Below are 16,326 nucleotides of genomic sequence, written 5' to 3' on the forward strand. Positions count from 1 at the left end.
CACACATCAGCACAAAACCAACACACCAGAGTTTCCTCTTTAACCTTCAACAGACAAAAACAAGAAGAAGAAACAACTGAATCACCATCATGAATTCAACCAGTCATCTGACGATGTGCGTAAAATGCAGGATTTGCCTTTCTCCACAGCGGCGGAACGCGTCAACGCAGTGGATTAGCGCATATACTGTATGTAGGGCAGTGGTTTCTTTTAATGAAAAGACATTAAGCCTGTACGGAGTGTTGTCACCATAAACGCATCACGGCAATTGGATTGTAGTTAGATGGATTTGTGGCATCACCAAGGGAGAGGACTGCGTGATGAACAAATAATGACATACATGTGCGTGAACGTACACGTGATAATCGCTCAGCGTTTACAGGACTTCCATTTGCGCGGAAGTTGATGGGGCTCCGCCAATTATCGATGCTTATTTCACCTCCAGCGGTGCGTTGAATATGCATTCACAAAGTACCTTAATCCACGGTGTGTTGTATCGTAACGCGTTTCATGGCTCTTGTGATGCTAACTGATTAACACAATGGCTTTGTCTTTAAGTTCAATTATTCTACAATTGACTCCTAACACACATTTACATACCAAATCGCACTGTTGCAGGCCCTGCACTGTAGCGTATATATGGCCCGCGGGCGTTTTCTGCGGATGAGGAAATGAGTAAAAGTGGTCGCGCTGCCAATTCTGAGACATAAAATGACGCGGAGTTATTCAGTGACTTCATCCCAGAAAGTCATATAAACACGCGTATAGGCAACAAGCCAGTCACAATCCATTGCTGTTGCCATAGATACCGCCAATGTACATGATAAATAAAGAGTCTAGACGGTAGATTTATAGCCCAGAGTGCCATAAGTGCATTAACAGTCCCCAACACACAACACATTACGCTCTCATAGAGTATTTCTATTCGGGCTACATGACTTGGAGTAAAATGCAAACTATTAGAAGGATGTCCAACAGGAGACAGCGCTAATTCTCCAACATCTGGCGGGGTGTCAGAGAGGAGATGCATCCCTCTAATAGGTCCCCAGAGTGCGCGCTCCGGCAAACGCTCACTCAGCAAAGCAGATGTTGGGCAATTGTGCTCGTGCGTTTGTCTTTTGACAGATATGTTTGCAATTCTTCTGAGAGGTGGTAAATGAGCAATTGACATCTCTTTAATGCATCGATGCTCTGCTGCACTGATGCTTCCCCACACATACACACACACACACACACTGCATGGCCCAAATAACAAGAGGCACAAGTGAAGCTCTCACGTGCTGATTATTGGAGGACGTGTGGGACATTTTTAACCAAGTCGTTCATTGAATCATTGAATTCAGCACTTCAGACAAACTTTTCACCTGAGAGCCACTTCGTCACGGGTCCTCACCCCTCCACCCCCCGCGCCACCCCCTCACAGGACGAGTCCCCCTCGCCTGAGGGGACGGACAGCAGCACTCACGTATTCATCGCGCTTTCAAAATGAAGAGGACAATGCTCGTTAATGTCCTCTTTTCCTCCTAAAGACAATGAATTAGAATTGAAGAGCGCGCCACCACTATTCACCATCGACCATTGTGTTTCTTCTGCGCGTGCGCAATGGTGATAGATATTTTTATATAACTTTCCATGCAGGCAGGTGGTGAAAAGCCCTGTTTTTCCTCCCAATTATTTCACGAGTTCAAACCGCTGCGTTGCAGATGCTGAGAGAGATAAATGGTTTCACACCTGACACAAATGGCAGACACGCCCATCAATATTTTATGATAAAATAGAATACATTTCACACTGCGCTTTCACGTGCACAGGTTCAACATCGCCGGCTGCTGATGACGATGAGAAGCCTGGACCTGAGAAATGTAGCAGTTGTTAAAAGATCAACAGACTTGTTATGATCGCGCGTGACGTGGCGCTATACACTCTCCACCACGTGCATGCATCATGCATGTTATTAACTTTCCCCAAGAGAGTCTTTGCCCTCATGCGAAGACTTTGCTGCAGACACTTCTGGCAAAGCAGTTGCTCATCAGATTACAAGTGTATCTAAATAAGTAAATAAATGGGACCCGAGTGTCCCATTTCGCTTTGCTGGTGGTGCCTAAACTGCTGAAGCTGTTATGTCACGTTGACCTTGAAAACAAACACTTGATCCCCCCCCCCCCCCCTTCCTACGGGGAATTCTCCTTACACTTCCCTGGCCTTATTCCCAATTTCCTTTATTAATTATAAACAAATCATTTAATCAAATAAGAAGTGAGACATGTTGTGGACCTGCAGCATCTTTTCAGGGAATAACCATTAAAACAGTACCACTTGTTTGTGTGTGTGTGAACATCTGAGCCACATTTGTAAAGACAGGAGCATGATGCATGATAACAAACACAAGCCTGAGTTCATGAGTATACAATAGGGTTTTTTTATGTTTTGATTTTCCATATGTGCAGCTCGGGCCCTTGTTGTGCTCTTGTTAGTCAAAGGTGATCCAACTGGAAGAAGATGTGTTTGGGTAGCTGGGCCTTGCAGGGAAGGGACCAGGTTTAAGGAGGGGTGGTGGGGTGTGGTGGTGGGGGTTTCTGCTGCTAAAGCAGAGTGTTATTCAACAGCTGTGTTATACAGGTTTTCAACAGCCATAATAAAAACGTGTTAGACATAGCACCAGCTATTTTCTTCTCACTTTTCCACTAATGCAGACTCGACTCACCCACTGTGCCTTTTGGTCCAAACCATACACCACCGACTCATATTTTCACAGCATTAGACTTTCTATTATTCTGTGGGTTTTGGTTGTTTTCTGCAACAGCATCAACACATTCAAAGACATTCTCTCTCTCTCTCTCTCCCACAATTATTACCAATCAATTCCATCACAATGACAAACAACTCAGTGTACGATGGTACACCTTCAACTTCTGCCACGCTAGACTGCTGCTGTCTTAATCCCCTTCTATTAATGGTCACCCATCCTGGCACAATGGCCAGTGAGCAGGGTTTAGACAGGGAGGAGGAGGTGTAGGAGGAGAAAAGGAACCAGGTAGGAGGGCCTGGTGAAGGGGGAGGTGGGACAGGAAAGCCAGGTGTTGTTGGAAATTGGCAGGCGATTGCTAAAGCGACCTCATGCCAGGATAATGCATGGGGCCATAGGTGTCCCCCAAACCAATCTCAACCCTCATGCTGATAGCTTTTCAATGCCTGTGGGACAATCTCTTCAATAATTGCCTTTCCTGTTTCAATTCTGGTCGAAGGGCCAGTGACAAAAGAGAGAAGACTTTGCTTCTCACCACTGCTAAAGTGACTGGGGTATTGTATTTAGAGCCACTATAGTTCTAAAGAGGACTACAATTTATCTGAGTGTGTTATGTAAAACATGGAGCTTAGACTTTTCCTTTAAAAAAAAAAAAAAAAAAAAAAAAGCTGCCACAGGGGCACATCCAGCAGGGCTGACAGTCCAGAGTGTGTGGCTGCGTGTGATTGGCAGATGTCTCCTTAATATGTTGCACATTTTTTCTTCACGGACACCTTTGGGCTTTTGTAACTGTATCTCCTGATCTATAAAAAAAGTTACACGGGAAAAAAATGTTTTCATTTGCATCCCAGAGACACTCTATCCATCCTCTGCTATGATGACCGCTGACACATTTCTCTCCTGATGGAGAGAGTTAGGCGCAGCAGGCCCGTGAAACTCAAAACCTCCGCACACAGTTCTCACCAAAACTTAATGGATGGTTCGACTTGTTTCTCTAATAACAATAATATTCATTTCGAAATCCATTTTTCCCCCTTTTGCTCCTTAATTGTTTTTATATATGCATATATATATATAACTTAGCCATATTAAATGATTAAACTGTGACATTAATTAGAATTGACACCTCTGTTATTCAGTTCGATGTCGTTTTTTTTTTAATTATTATTAATATTATCTTTAAAAGTCGGAGTTTATACAAACGCGCCGACTTGTGTTTGTCCTTGTTTATTTAAAGGTGAGAGAAAACACGCAAGGTGTGTTTGTTTGGAACAGGATTGACCACGGTGCACAAGTGAAAATCACAGCAAAAGAAAACTCATCAACGACTCACTAAAAGTGAAAGAAACGGAGTTCAAGCAAAGCAGGGCCGATTTTTATGGATGTGGGAGCAGCTGAATTAAGTTTTTTTGTGTGTTTGTTTTTGTTAAAAAAAAAAAGCTGAAATAATAACGAAATTAACGACTTAAAAAAAGGCGTTTACTTTTTTCTTTTTTGGACAAAAATATCAGCGTATGCAAAATATATTTTAATATAAAAACATATTTGAATGTACTGGTGTTCGATTTTGAATCGCTTTAAACGCGATGCTTATTACACCGTCATGAAGAAGAAGAAAAAAGATCAAGCATTTTAAAATAAATAAATAAATGAATCAAATAAAATTGTATTAAATATTAAATTAAATAAATACATATACTCAAGTTGTGTCCAGGATCCAGTTAAACTCTTAAAGCAGTTACCACGCAGACACGTTTGTTTTCATTCTCGCAGCGCGTGGTGAATATTGTATAAGCCTCTCGTGTCTGTCAGTGACATTAAATATGCCGTCGGTCATACATTAGACATGAGGGCGGTACAGAGGCTGTGGTAAGAAGGGAGTATTATTATTAGTAGTAGTAGTAGTAGTAGCATTAGACGTGACACTGGGAACCTCAACCCTCAACGACCAAGTTCACACCCTGCCAGGACATAAAGAACTTGGTCTGTAGTAAGAAAAACAACAACACATATGAGTATATGAATAAATGAGTGAACAAGCTGAGTGGAAAGTTTCTACTTTTGTGGGGAAGAGAACTGTGCCGTCGTTTCAGTTGTTAAATAACATGCAATACATCTCTAAATCTTCAGGTTTATCAAGTGCATGAGCTCAGTTTCATTTTGCACAGTCAACTTTATGTAGTGGAATACTACTACTGCTAATAATAATAACAACAATAATAATAATAATAATAATAATAATAATAATAACAATAATAATACAAATACAATCCTGTCATATTCTCTTGATATTTGGTGCCAGCCCAGTACCCAGTTTAATTCACCTTGTCTTGGGAATTTTTTTCTTTCTTCTATTACCTAAATAAGGTGAAATCTGGGGCATGCAGACTCTCTATTGCTTGTCGGATTCAGTGGAGTGTGAAATTGCAACACCAGACAGCCAGGATAATAGCTCAGAAGGGGGCTAATGTCCCTGCTACATTCACAGAACATTTTTATAATGACTGAATTAAAAGGGGGGGGGGGGTGTATAGATTATAGATTGATGTTAAACTTTGTTTTGCCACTTTATTCCTGTGCCATAGCTGTTATTTATTCTTTATATTTTTTTTCCTATAGGTGCATTAAGGAGTGTAAATTGATTAAAAAAAAGAAAAAAAGAAAAGAAATGGACATAACCTGTCAAATGCAGTGCAACCTGGTATTTCCTGCCTCCATTTTGGGCCCTTTATGACCCCTCCTCCATCAGCCTGCTTTGTCAGTTAGAAAAAAAATGATTATTAAGTGCTCTTTGTGCTCATCATCCCCTCAGTGCCCACATACATGACCACAGAGGGGACACGCGTGCACGTTCGCCTCCTCGCCTCCGCCCTCGCACTCGTCTGTGTACATGTAACACACATGTAAATGACATGGGGATTACAGAGACACGGTCCTTGCTCAGGCGGCGATGTTCACCAGTGGGACCTGATTTGTCAGGCTTTACTTTTACCCAAAATTCAGCTGGGTAACACGATCGCTGCAAATCATTTCCCTCCCAAATCCCTGCGACTTGCCGTTTACCACTCCCACTGGTGCCAAGTCTGATCTTTCCTCTGACTGAGGGTCACCATTCTGGTGGTCTCTGTGAATCAGCCACTGGACCAACGTAGTGCACCAGCATCAGCATCAGCATCAGCCATCCAACACCAAAGCACACAGATGACACAAGGAGGATAAGCTCATTTTTCAAGATTAGAAAATAGAGTTGAGTTGAAAATATTAATAAAAGTACAACAACTGCTCAGTTGACAAGAAAAACAGAGGAAAACTAACAAACAAACATATGCACATATGGGGATACAGTAAAGTCAAATCTGGTGATGTATAAATGTTGCTGATAATCCTGGCTTATTCTCAGATTCACAACTTTGTGAAATCTCTCAAATGAGCATGTTTCCGTGTAATCCCGAGCCTCGCACACTGAACCACGGCCTGTTCATTAGAAAGATATGGTGTTTTCAGATTGTTTTGATGTGGTTGGTGAGCAGAAGGACCCTTGGCTGAGCATTGGAAAGAGCAGACAGACAGACAGTCCAAGCGGTTTAGCCTTGTTTAAAATTATTAATCCACTTCTAATTCCAGCTGGCCCCCTGACAGCATAGAGCCCTATCAAAAAAAAATCAGCACCTCCATTGTGAGGCCTGGCAGAAGGGGACCGGGTGTATTTTTCTGCTCCAATCAGTTTCTAGAGGTTGAGCGATTAAAAAAAGAATCCCAACCACCAACCGACCCCCCCCCCCCCTTCCTAGCACAGCGGGGGAATAACGGAATCATTAATTCCCCAGTAATTTCAGAAAAGAACTAAACCACGACTCGACGCATCGCTGTGGACAAAATAAAAAGACAGGACTAAGACATGTGACCGAAATGTGTTGGAGGGCCACATTCCAAAAGTGTACATATCTGCTTGGGGGGGCAGAGGGGGGGGAGAAACGCCATATTGTAATGTTATTATTCATTATAATTAGAATACAGAGAAGGCAGTCGGCAAACATCTCGTGGAAACAGGGGCACAATTGCTCATTAAAAGTTTATAAAAACTACTATGTTCTGGGGTGTTGGGGGTGTCTATTTGTGGTTTGCACCAAATATTGATATTTTCTTTCTTCTCTTTTATTTCCCCCCCCCTGAAAAATGAAACTCAAAGTTGCTGCACTGGGAGAGAACTTGATGTTGATACACCAGAGGTCATCGTGCCAACACAGCACTTTGACTCTTCAACAGTCAAACATCAAACTGATGGTTTAACACATGTATAATCCAGTGTTTACCTTTGCTTTGGATTAAGTAAATGACAACTGCAAACACAATGGGAGGGGAAGCGGCTTCAGATGGTCACTATTTACAATTTAAAAACTCCTTTGGTTTCTTATTTGTTAGTTGAAACTAACCTGCTGCACTTTGTCTTTGTTGATCGTATCGTTTTTGACATATACATTATTACCCCATCATCACTGATCCTGTGATCCCAGGTCAAATGACTCAGACTTCGATCGACATTAGTGGAAATTCGAGACATTTTGTCAGAAAGGACAAATGTATAGGCGTCATTTCCAGGGCAGCGCTAGTGCGTGTTCATCCTCCGGTCAATAACATTAGCCATTAATAAGAATTCATTAAGTCATTAAGTGTCATTTGTACAACTTGGGACAGAGCTCGGTATCTTTTATTCCAGCATTAGCACACACAGGTGACTTTATGAAAGAAACAAACCACTGGCAACGAGAATGGTGTCAATCCTAGTTTTTTTTATTTTTTAGATTTTTTAGCGGTTTCACCTTGGTTCAAAAATCCTTGGATTACTTTCTAATTTCAGTGTGGAAAAGTCTCAGCACACGGTAAAGGTTCAGGCGACTCATAGACGTGTAAGTTAACTCCTGCGCCATCGACTTACTTCCAGAGCTTAAGTCCTTTTTTAATGACAGGTTTACATGATTCTGTGCGGCTCCTGCACCAACGTTCAGAAACACAAGGATGTTCTAGGTGACTAACCTCACATGAAGCCGGGCGGGGTGATGGGGGAGGAGGGAGGGAGGGAGGGAGGGGAAGTGATGTCAAATCTCTGAGGGGACAAAGAGGTGGTTCTGCTCCATCTATCCCAATGTAAACACTATACTGCATGCACACTGATGCATGAGCACCCAGGGAGTGGATGGGTTTTGATTAGGAAGCATGGTCGGGGCCCCCCTCCCCAAAAAAGTCTGGGCCCCCCCTGTCATCACCCTTTCATGTATACACACACACACACACACACACAAATGCACAGACACACACCCAAGGGGCCATTATAGTCGTCTCTGCTCAGAGTGACAGCCTTTCATATCTGTCTGTCTCCGAGCCAAGTGGTTATCATCTATGCACCCAACCATTAGGAAGTGTCACACACACACACACGTGCACGTGTGCACACAGACACACAGGAAATGAGGTTCAATTAGACGTAATCAATGGCGGATAAGTAAAACGCATTTCAAAAAATTCAATGCTTTTAATTTTTTCAAATTGATTTTTCCACTAATTTCTCTCCCTCTCTCTCTCTCTCCCTCCCTCCCTCTGTCTTTCTCTCTCACCCTCTCTCTCTCTCTCTGGGTGACTTCTGAGCGCTCGGAGATTGACAGAACAAAAGAGATTGTTGTGGAGATACTAATTATTTAATGAATTCTTTATTTATTTTAAAAGTTCCCTGGGTGGCGATGTGCCCAGGCTGCTACAGTAGATGGAAAATTACAGGCTGGAAGACAGTGAGTGACACATGAACAGTGGCACAGGGGCGGCTGGGGGGGTTGGGGGGGGGGTACCATCCAAACATGCCCGTGCCCTTAAAGCCATGGCAACATCCCCACCATCCCCTTCAACCCCGCCACCGCTGCCACCACCAGGCCACCCCACCTCCACTTGCCTCCCTCCCTTTCAACAACACTGCCTTATTAATCATGTGTGCGCACATCAATCCAGCTCCACTGAGTTCCATCGTTTCCCTCCTGAAAATGTCCAATTTTCTAGAAACAATACACAAAGTGACAACATATCACAGACAACGCAGCGCCGCATGGGGCCACGTGCCCTCTGCGATGAATTCAAACCGCCCGAATATGTATCTTCTCTGGCGCGTCGTCCTCACCCCGCAAAAACCAATAAGTAGGGCATGGGGAGAGTAGGCCACTAAAGACCCAGTCATTATTGATTTGACAAGCGAGTGAATAATTTATCTCTCGTGGCAGGCATCAGCTGGGACAAGCGTTTATGATGACTCCTGCTACTGTGACAGACGTATCCCAGACCTGACCTCTCCACCATCTCTTCCTCCACTCTGTTGTGTCGTGTCGTCCGGCTCTCCGATACTGCACATACAGGCCACGCTCTGCCGCGGTCGGCCGCAGCCCCCCCTGCCCCCCCCCCTGCTCTAAATGAACTACTCTTATGGTCTGTGGTAATGATTTCAAATGTGCCTTTCAATTCCAGAGTCTGTATGATTTCCTCACTCAGTCAAGGGGCTGCTTAATTTACGATCATTTCCAGCTTCCCTGTAGCTCTTGGCCAGCGGGACACAAGGGCAGCTTTATGCATGGATGTAATTCACACACTCCTTGGCGACGGCCCCGGCAACTGCCTGCAGCACACCACTGATTTACACTCGACCTCAGCAATAGACGACATGAGAAAACAGATAGTTTTGATTGGCTGAGTCATGTTCAAAAGCTGTTGCCTGATAAACACAGATGTGACCACTGAGCTGTTAATATAAATCAGCTGTCCCCTATTCATGCCAGGCCTTTTCAGCTGGGCGGATGAATGGCTGTTAGTTAGTCGGCGACTACAACACGCACAGTAGTGCAAATTTGCTATAAGTCAATCTTGTTAGTGCTAGCAAAAGAGCACACGGGGGGGATGAAAAACAGCACTTGTGGTGGTAACCTCACAGAAAGGTCGTAGTCTGATTCCAGGATTTAACCCACTAATGCTCAGTGACCATCAGAGACTAACAAATCTTCTCCTTGATGCCGTTCGACTATCCCTTTCACGCAGGCGGGTTTTTTTTTCCCCCGCTCCTAAAGTTACCGTCGTGCAGGTTTTTCCAGTAAAATCGGAATGACATCAAGCCTTTGACACACGTGCACCTTGTAAGAAAAGGAGCTGAGCAACCCTGAACCCATCCCATCTGTACACAATAAAAAGGAGAACTGGAATTTATTCCACACTGAAGGAACAGTCATGCTCTCTTGAATCAAGCTCTCGGGATGTGTTGAGCGCGGAAAGGCAGCGCTCGTTTCAATCTGTGCTCGGACTACCTGCTGAGTTACCAGATCCCCAGCGAGTGTGATGTCAAGCAGACGGCTTCTCTGACTCACGCTGCCTGCCACCGCCGCCGCCGCCGCCACACGCTGCATCATGATTTATTCCATGACAGCGAGGACGTTGGGGCCGCGAGATTAAGACGCCTGACACTGATCACCTGGAGAAGAAAAACAAAACAAGTGTTTAAAAGAACACACACACACACACACAGCTGCTGTGTTAGTTGTGCGAACATATTCCGATTCCGTTACAGCTATTCAGAGCGTACGCACGCACAGCCCTGTCTGTCAGTAGGTCAAGACACCATAAAGAGTGTCAGAGCAGGCCGAAAGATGAAGAGTTATGTGCTCAAGCTGTCTGTGACCTTCGCTGTTTGTGCATATGATATCACTCGGAGAGGAAGAAACCACGGGACTCCTCTCCGGTCTCACTCCTGCCACTCTAAACCTGCACACTAGCCGCGGACTATGGTTACATCCACACTGCGCTTTTTCCTTTCGTTTGAAAACAGCTCCTTTTCCGATGACAGCGATCCACGCAGAGACGTGTGTTTATAAGTTACCTCGCATACATACTGACACACCTAATAATCATGTGAATCCTCCAGGTGTGAAAAACAACAATTCGCCAAAGGTAAGAACAAGGATTTCTGTTCGGAGGCCGACGACAAGGTGAAACTCAGTGTAACCGTCCGTCATCTGTCTGTCGTTTCAGTTCCGGTCGGACTCAAACGCAGCCCAAGAGCTTTCAAACAAAAACAGAGTCCAACAGCATTTTCTAACAGCTCCATTTTCAAGGGCCCGAAGTTGCTGGAGTCGTACGCACGGCGCAGCGAGCGCGCTCAGAGCAGAATTTATACATTTGTAAATGTAAACGGAAACAGTGCGGTCTCCCCACGTGTGCGCACAGCTTTTCTCCAGGTACTCCGGTTTCCTCCCACAGTCGCAAAGTATGCAGAGGTTAATTGACCGTAGGTGTGAATGTGAGAGGGAATGGTGGTTCGTCTCTGTGTGTGTTTGCCCTGTGATGGACTTGGCGACCTGTCCAGGATGGGCCTCAACTTTCACCCTGTGTCAGCTGGGATTGACACCGGCATCCCCCATGAAACTCATTCAATGAATGAATGAATGAATGGATATAGTAGTGTGAATATGGACTATGTGCATTCTGGAGCATATGTCTCTGTCATCATTTTTCGTTTCCCTTTAAGGAGCAGGATACTAGAGAGCAGCTGTGTGGTTTAAAAAAAAACAACTCTTTCTTCTTGGCTTTTTTTCTTCTTGCCCGCTCTTGTTCTTTCTTCCTTGCTCACTTCCTTTCTTCTTTCTATCTGCATCTCCATGCACACACGTGCACACACACACACACACACAGGGGCCACAGGGAACTCCAAGTTTCCATTCATGCTTCTCATTATTGGGGCATGTCGGTATTTTATGAGGCCATGTAAACCACTGAATTACTGCACTCTAAAATGCATCCTGACACTATTACGTGACCGTGTTGCTGGAGAGGCCTTTCATTGCTGGAGCGAGGGCCTAAAATGGTGGACGACAAAAGAGCATGACTTGTTAATTATTTTTAACTGCAGGATAAAAATGATTATGAAGTAAGCCAGGATACACAAATGGCCGAGGCCACACCATAAAGTGACCCCGTCTTTGGAGGAAGAGCTGACTCCAGCGTTAGCGGGGGTAAACGTGGACGCGCGCCGCACAGAGCGCCACTATCGTGCCTGTTTTCTGCTATATCTCATGTAATTAAAGGAATTCACAAATGAGGCACAATTAGCTGTTTGATTGGACAGACGAAAGAAAAGCTCAAGGACACGCACCTCGTTTTAAAACCGCGGATCTATTATAACGTGATTAAAAATCAAATCTATATTAAGAAATCCGTCTTTCAATATATTCCAACATGTCACATTAATTACAGCAGCGTACGTGAAATAATTAATCGCAACCTTTTTATATTTACGAAACAAGCACTTCATTCATTCTCGAATTCAGACTTTTCGCAGAGTTTTTCTGAGGAATACGAGTCTGTGTTTTTTTAGTGGTATGTGCTCGAGTACAAGCGTGAGAATGTGTGTGTGTGTGTGTGTGTGTTCCAGCTTCCCCTGCAGAACAGATTTCATGCCATGGATTTTTCTTCTTTTTTTTCTCCTCTCTCTCTCTCTTCTGCACACAACTGATGATCAAAAAGAGATTTTTACAAGTGGCTGTCATCACATGTCAAAAAAAAACCACTTGACTGACCATTTTACTGCATTAAAAATACAGCTCGTCATCACAGGAACACCGACGATTCGTCATAGCAACTGCACGCTCGCTGATGGACTCTTAAATGCTTTCAGATTTGTGTACATTTACAGTTTTGGTGACGGAGCGCTCACTGCTGACATACATCATGTCAAACGCCTTGTATTGGTCGTAGAGTAATCATACACATCATAGGGAAACTTGTACTCATGATTTACTCTGCAATTGATTTGTGATCACACCCCGCACCCTAAAAACACTTACTACTATATTTATAAGGCCCATGTTATTTATTTGAACACTGCTGCTTTCCATGCTAAATCTGTTATTTCCAATCTTTTTTAAACATGCCCTTGGGTTCTCAAATACACAGCATTTATAAATGTCGCGTAGGTTGCTGCTCTGCAACTGGGCACTTGTAGTTTTGCATCCCCGTGTCTGTGCACGTACTGTATGTGTGCGTAAAGCGTGGCAGCGAAGCAGCGGCGGGGGGCGAGCTGTCGGTCGGCGGGAGCAGTGACAATGAAAGGTGGCAGAGCAGTCAAAACAAGCCCTGTTCTTCCAGGCTGAGGCCAAAGTGCTGTTGAAGAGGTTCTTTTGAGACACCCTTAATGTGGTAAAGTGATCTCCTCCACAATTGGGACACTCCAAGAGGCCATCCCTGACAACTAGAGCAAAGCAAGCTCCCTCCCCTGGTCCCTCACATCAATCCTGTGAGTAGATAGTTCCACGGAGCAAAGAATCAGCATCATGTGCGACACTTCAGAGCGACTGCATTCTTTGGCAGTAACCAATCATTTGCATTTAATTAAAAAAAACAACACAATACTCCGAATGCAGTTTCCTTCAACACAATCGCCTTCAGCTTAACAACTATTTCACCTGTTCTGTAATGTGTGTGGTGTCGATGTGGTCATGACTGTGTGTCTGCGCCAGTTCACCACGGTAACCTCTGTGGACTCGTATGAAAAGATTCTGACTTTGTGGAGAAGCTGCCTGAATGAAACGGAGGCCTAAGCTGAGAAAAAGCCAGCCAGTGCCCAGAACACGAAAGCAGAGCCCAGCTGGCCGGCTGACAATTTGGCAGACAATACCAGCAGACTTACCACTCACTTTTTTACAAGGGCTGCCTCAAATTGCTTCTCTCTTTCTCTCTCCGCAGCACTCACAAAAGAGAGAGTGGCAAATTGAAACCGAACTTTATTGGCGGCTGTAGCCAGACATAGTCCGGAATAAGTATGGTTGCCCTGATCCAAATAAATAATCACCATCAAAGGAAAACTGTCTAAAACACAGATTTGACCATTCTGGGGAACTCTCTGCAAAGCCTACAAAGTGGAATTGAACTTTGGGCTCGGCTTAAATGAAAAGGGGATTTCTTTTCTTCTTCTCCCCCTATTCTACATCTTCCTCCTTTCTCCCTTTACTCCGTCTTCTTGTCTGTTGAAACATGTGGTCAGCTGTTATGCTTCCATGTGGTCAGATGATCAAAGCTGGGGAGCAGCAGTAATTGTCCCCCGCTGAAGCCCTGCCCCGGCTGGGATCAGGATCCCAGCAGGTGGGGGGGACAGCCATGAGAACGGAGGGAGAGGGTGGAGGAACGCAAGAGGCCCTGCCTGGCAGAAATAAAGACTTCCTAAGGGCTGCTCTCTGACAACAGAGCCCCAAAGGGAGAGTGAAAAATGAAGCCTCCACACATTCGGAGGGGTTTTCACTGAGGGAAAGGGGCCGCCATTGGGGTGAACATTAGGGAGAGAGGGCAAGATGGAAAGCATAAGAGAATAGGATTATAATATTTGCTCAGAGCGAAGAGGAACAATTGTGCGCCCATTTCACAGTGTCTTAGATCTGAGCCTGTGTCGAATCCAAGAAGGTTCTTTTGATGGTTCATGAAATATGGATGTTGTTTATTTCACCTGCTAACCCAGACTTCTCTGGCCAAACCGCTTCCATCAGCAAAAACTATCAATGGCGAAAAAAGAAGAAGAAGAAGAAGAAGAAGAGAAACTGCAGAAATAAACTTGGCAATCCTTCTCCGTAGAGCACACAAACACGTGAGCCACTGACAAGAAAGTAAACACGGCAAAGTCTACTTTTTCCCTGTCGCGAGCAAGCCAACAAACACATTATTAGCATACACAAACACAAACACACACACACTAGCACCGAGGTGGGGAAAGGCCGCGCATACCTCGGCCAGTCGGTGTTTACCTGAAGACCAGAGGGAGCTGTGAAAGCTCACAAGTCGGGCTACTTTGCATGTACGTGGGAGCCCACAAAACACTTCTCACTGCTGTCCGTCATTTTGATTGCCCAGCACGACTCCTCCACCCCGAACCTCCCAACACCCCCACCTCGCTATCCCCTCCCCAGCCAGATGGCTTTTTTTTTTTTCTTTTTTTTTCTTTTTTTTTTAAACTGTCTGTGGGCTCCTGCACCTCTGCTCTACCATTCTAAATCCCTGAGATGGCCGGGTGGAGTGCAGGGTTTTGGGATCTCTGCGTGGACAAATGGTTTCGGAGGTAGCAGAGCAAATAAAACGGATTAAGAGGAGTCTTTTCACAGATACTTCAAAACTATTTTGGCGCTGAGCCATGGACACCCCCACCACCACCACCCCGAGTACGCCCCCCCTCAACAGGAGGAAAAAAATCAGACACCCACAAAGAAATTTTCAGAGCATACCGACCTTATTTATGGCCGATATGCGATGGCTAGACTTTGCGTGTGTTGCATTGTAGTGAAATATAAAAAATGGTTTAACAGTGTGCATATATATATATATGTGTATATATGTGTGTAAATATGCATATATATACATATATACACACATATATACACATATAAATATACCCACATATATACAGATATATATATATATACACACACATATATACATATATACACATATACACACATATATACAGATATATATATACACACATATATACATATATACATACATACATACATACATACACATATACACACATATATACAGATATATATATCTATACACACACACATATATACATATACATATATACACATATACACACATATATACGGATATATATATATACCCACATATATACATATAAACACATATATCTATACATATATATATGAAGCTACTACAAAGATTAATACATAAACACATACAAGGAGCACTGATGCTCCTTGTATGTTTTTAATGTTGTATTCATTCAAACAGCGTCAGAGCGAAGGACCCTGCAGCCTCTACAGTGCATGAGAGCGTCCCACACTTTAATCCAATAACGTGACCATGTATTACAGTAACGACAGACGAGCCTCAGCCTCATAACTCGGCCCCGGCACCTCTCTCTTTTACTGGGAATAATTATGACACGCTCCTCCTGACAAACCACATGTTTTATTGCCCTGTAAGTAGAAATGAAAAGGTAGTGATGACAAGTCTGAAAGCACATTTCTACAGCGCAGAGTGACTCATGCACCCCTATAAATACTGTCATTTGCATAAGAGTGCCGCCGTCGAAAGCTCCGTGACACTGATTGAAAGACTTAATTTTTGCAGTTTAAACCGTCTGAGATTTAAAAAATATACATATATATTGATACGTGTGTCATTTTAAAGCACACGTTTACACCGTTGGAACTGAAAAGAGCAATTCAGCCACAATCAGGACAAAGTGCATCAATCGAGGGTAATATGAAGAAAATCCAAATGTCACCTCTTGGCTCAATCCAGCCAAAGGTTAGATTCTTGACTCCCTGCTGTCTCCTGTCATTAGGTTGCTTAGCAACAGGCTACAAGCTATAATTAGTTTATCAAAATTAAGATTTCCATTTAGTTAACACAAAAACACTTATGTGAAATGTGTCACATGTTCACTAAAAGAGATTCCAAAGGCATGCATTGAAATATGAGTGATTTATTTTCCTTTTTTCCTTCTTTTTCCTTGAAGACTTGGCATGCTACGCCTGTCGCCACAGAGTGAG

This window comes from Solea solea, chromosome 14, assembly GCF_958295425.1.
Source record: "Solea solea chromosome 14, fSolSol10.1, whole genome shotgun sequence".
Classification (NCBI taxonomy): domain Eukaryota; kingdom Metazoa; phylum Chordata; class Actinopteri; order Pleuronectiformes; family Soleidae; genus Solea; species Solea solea.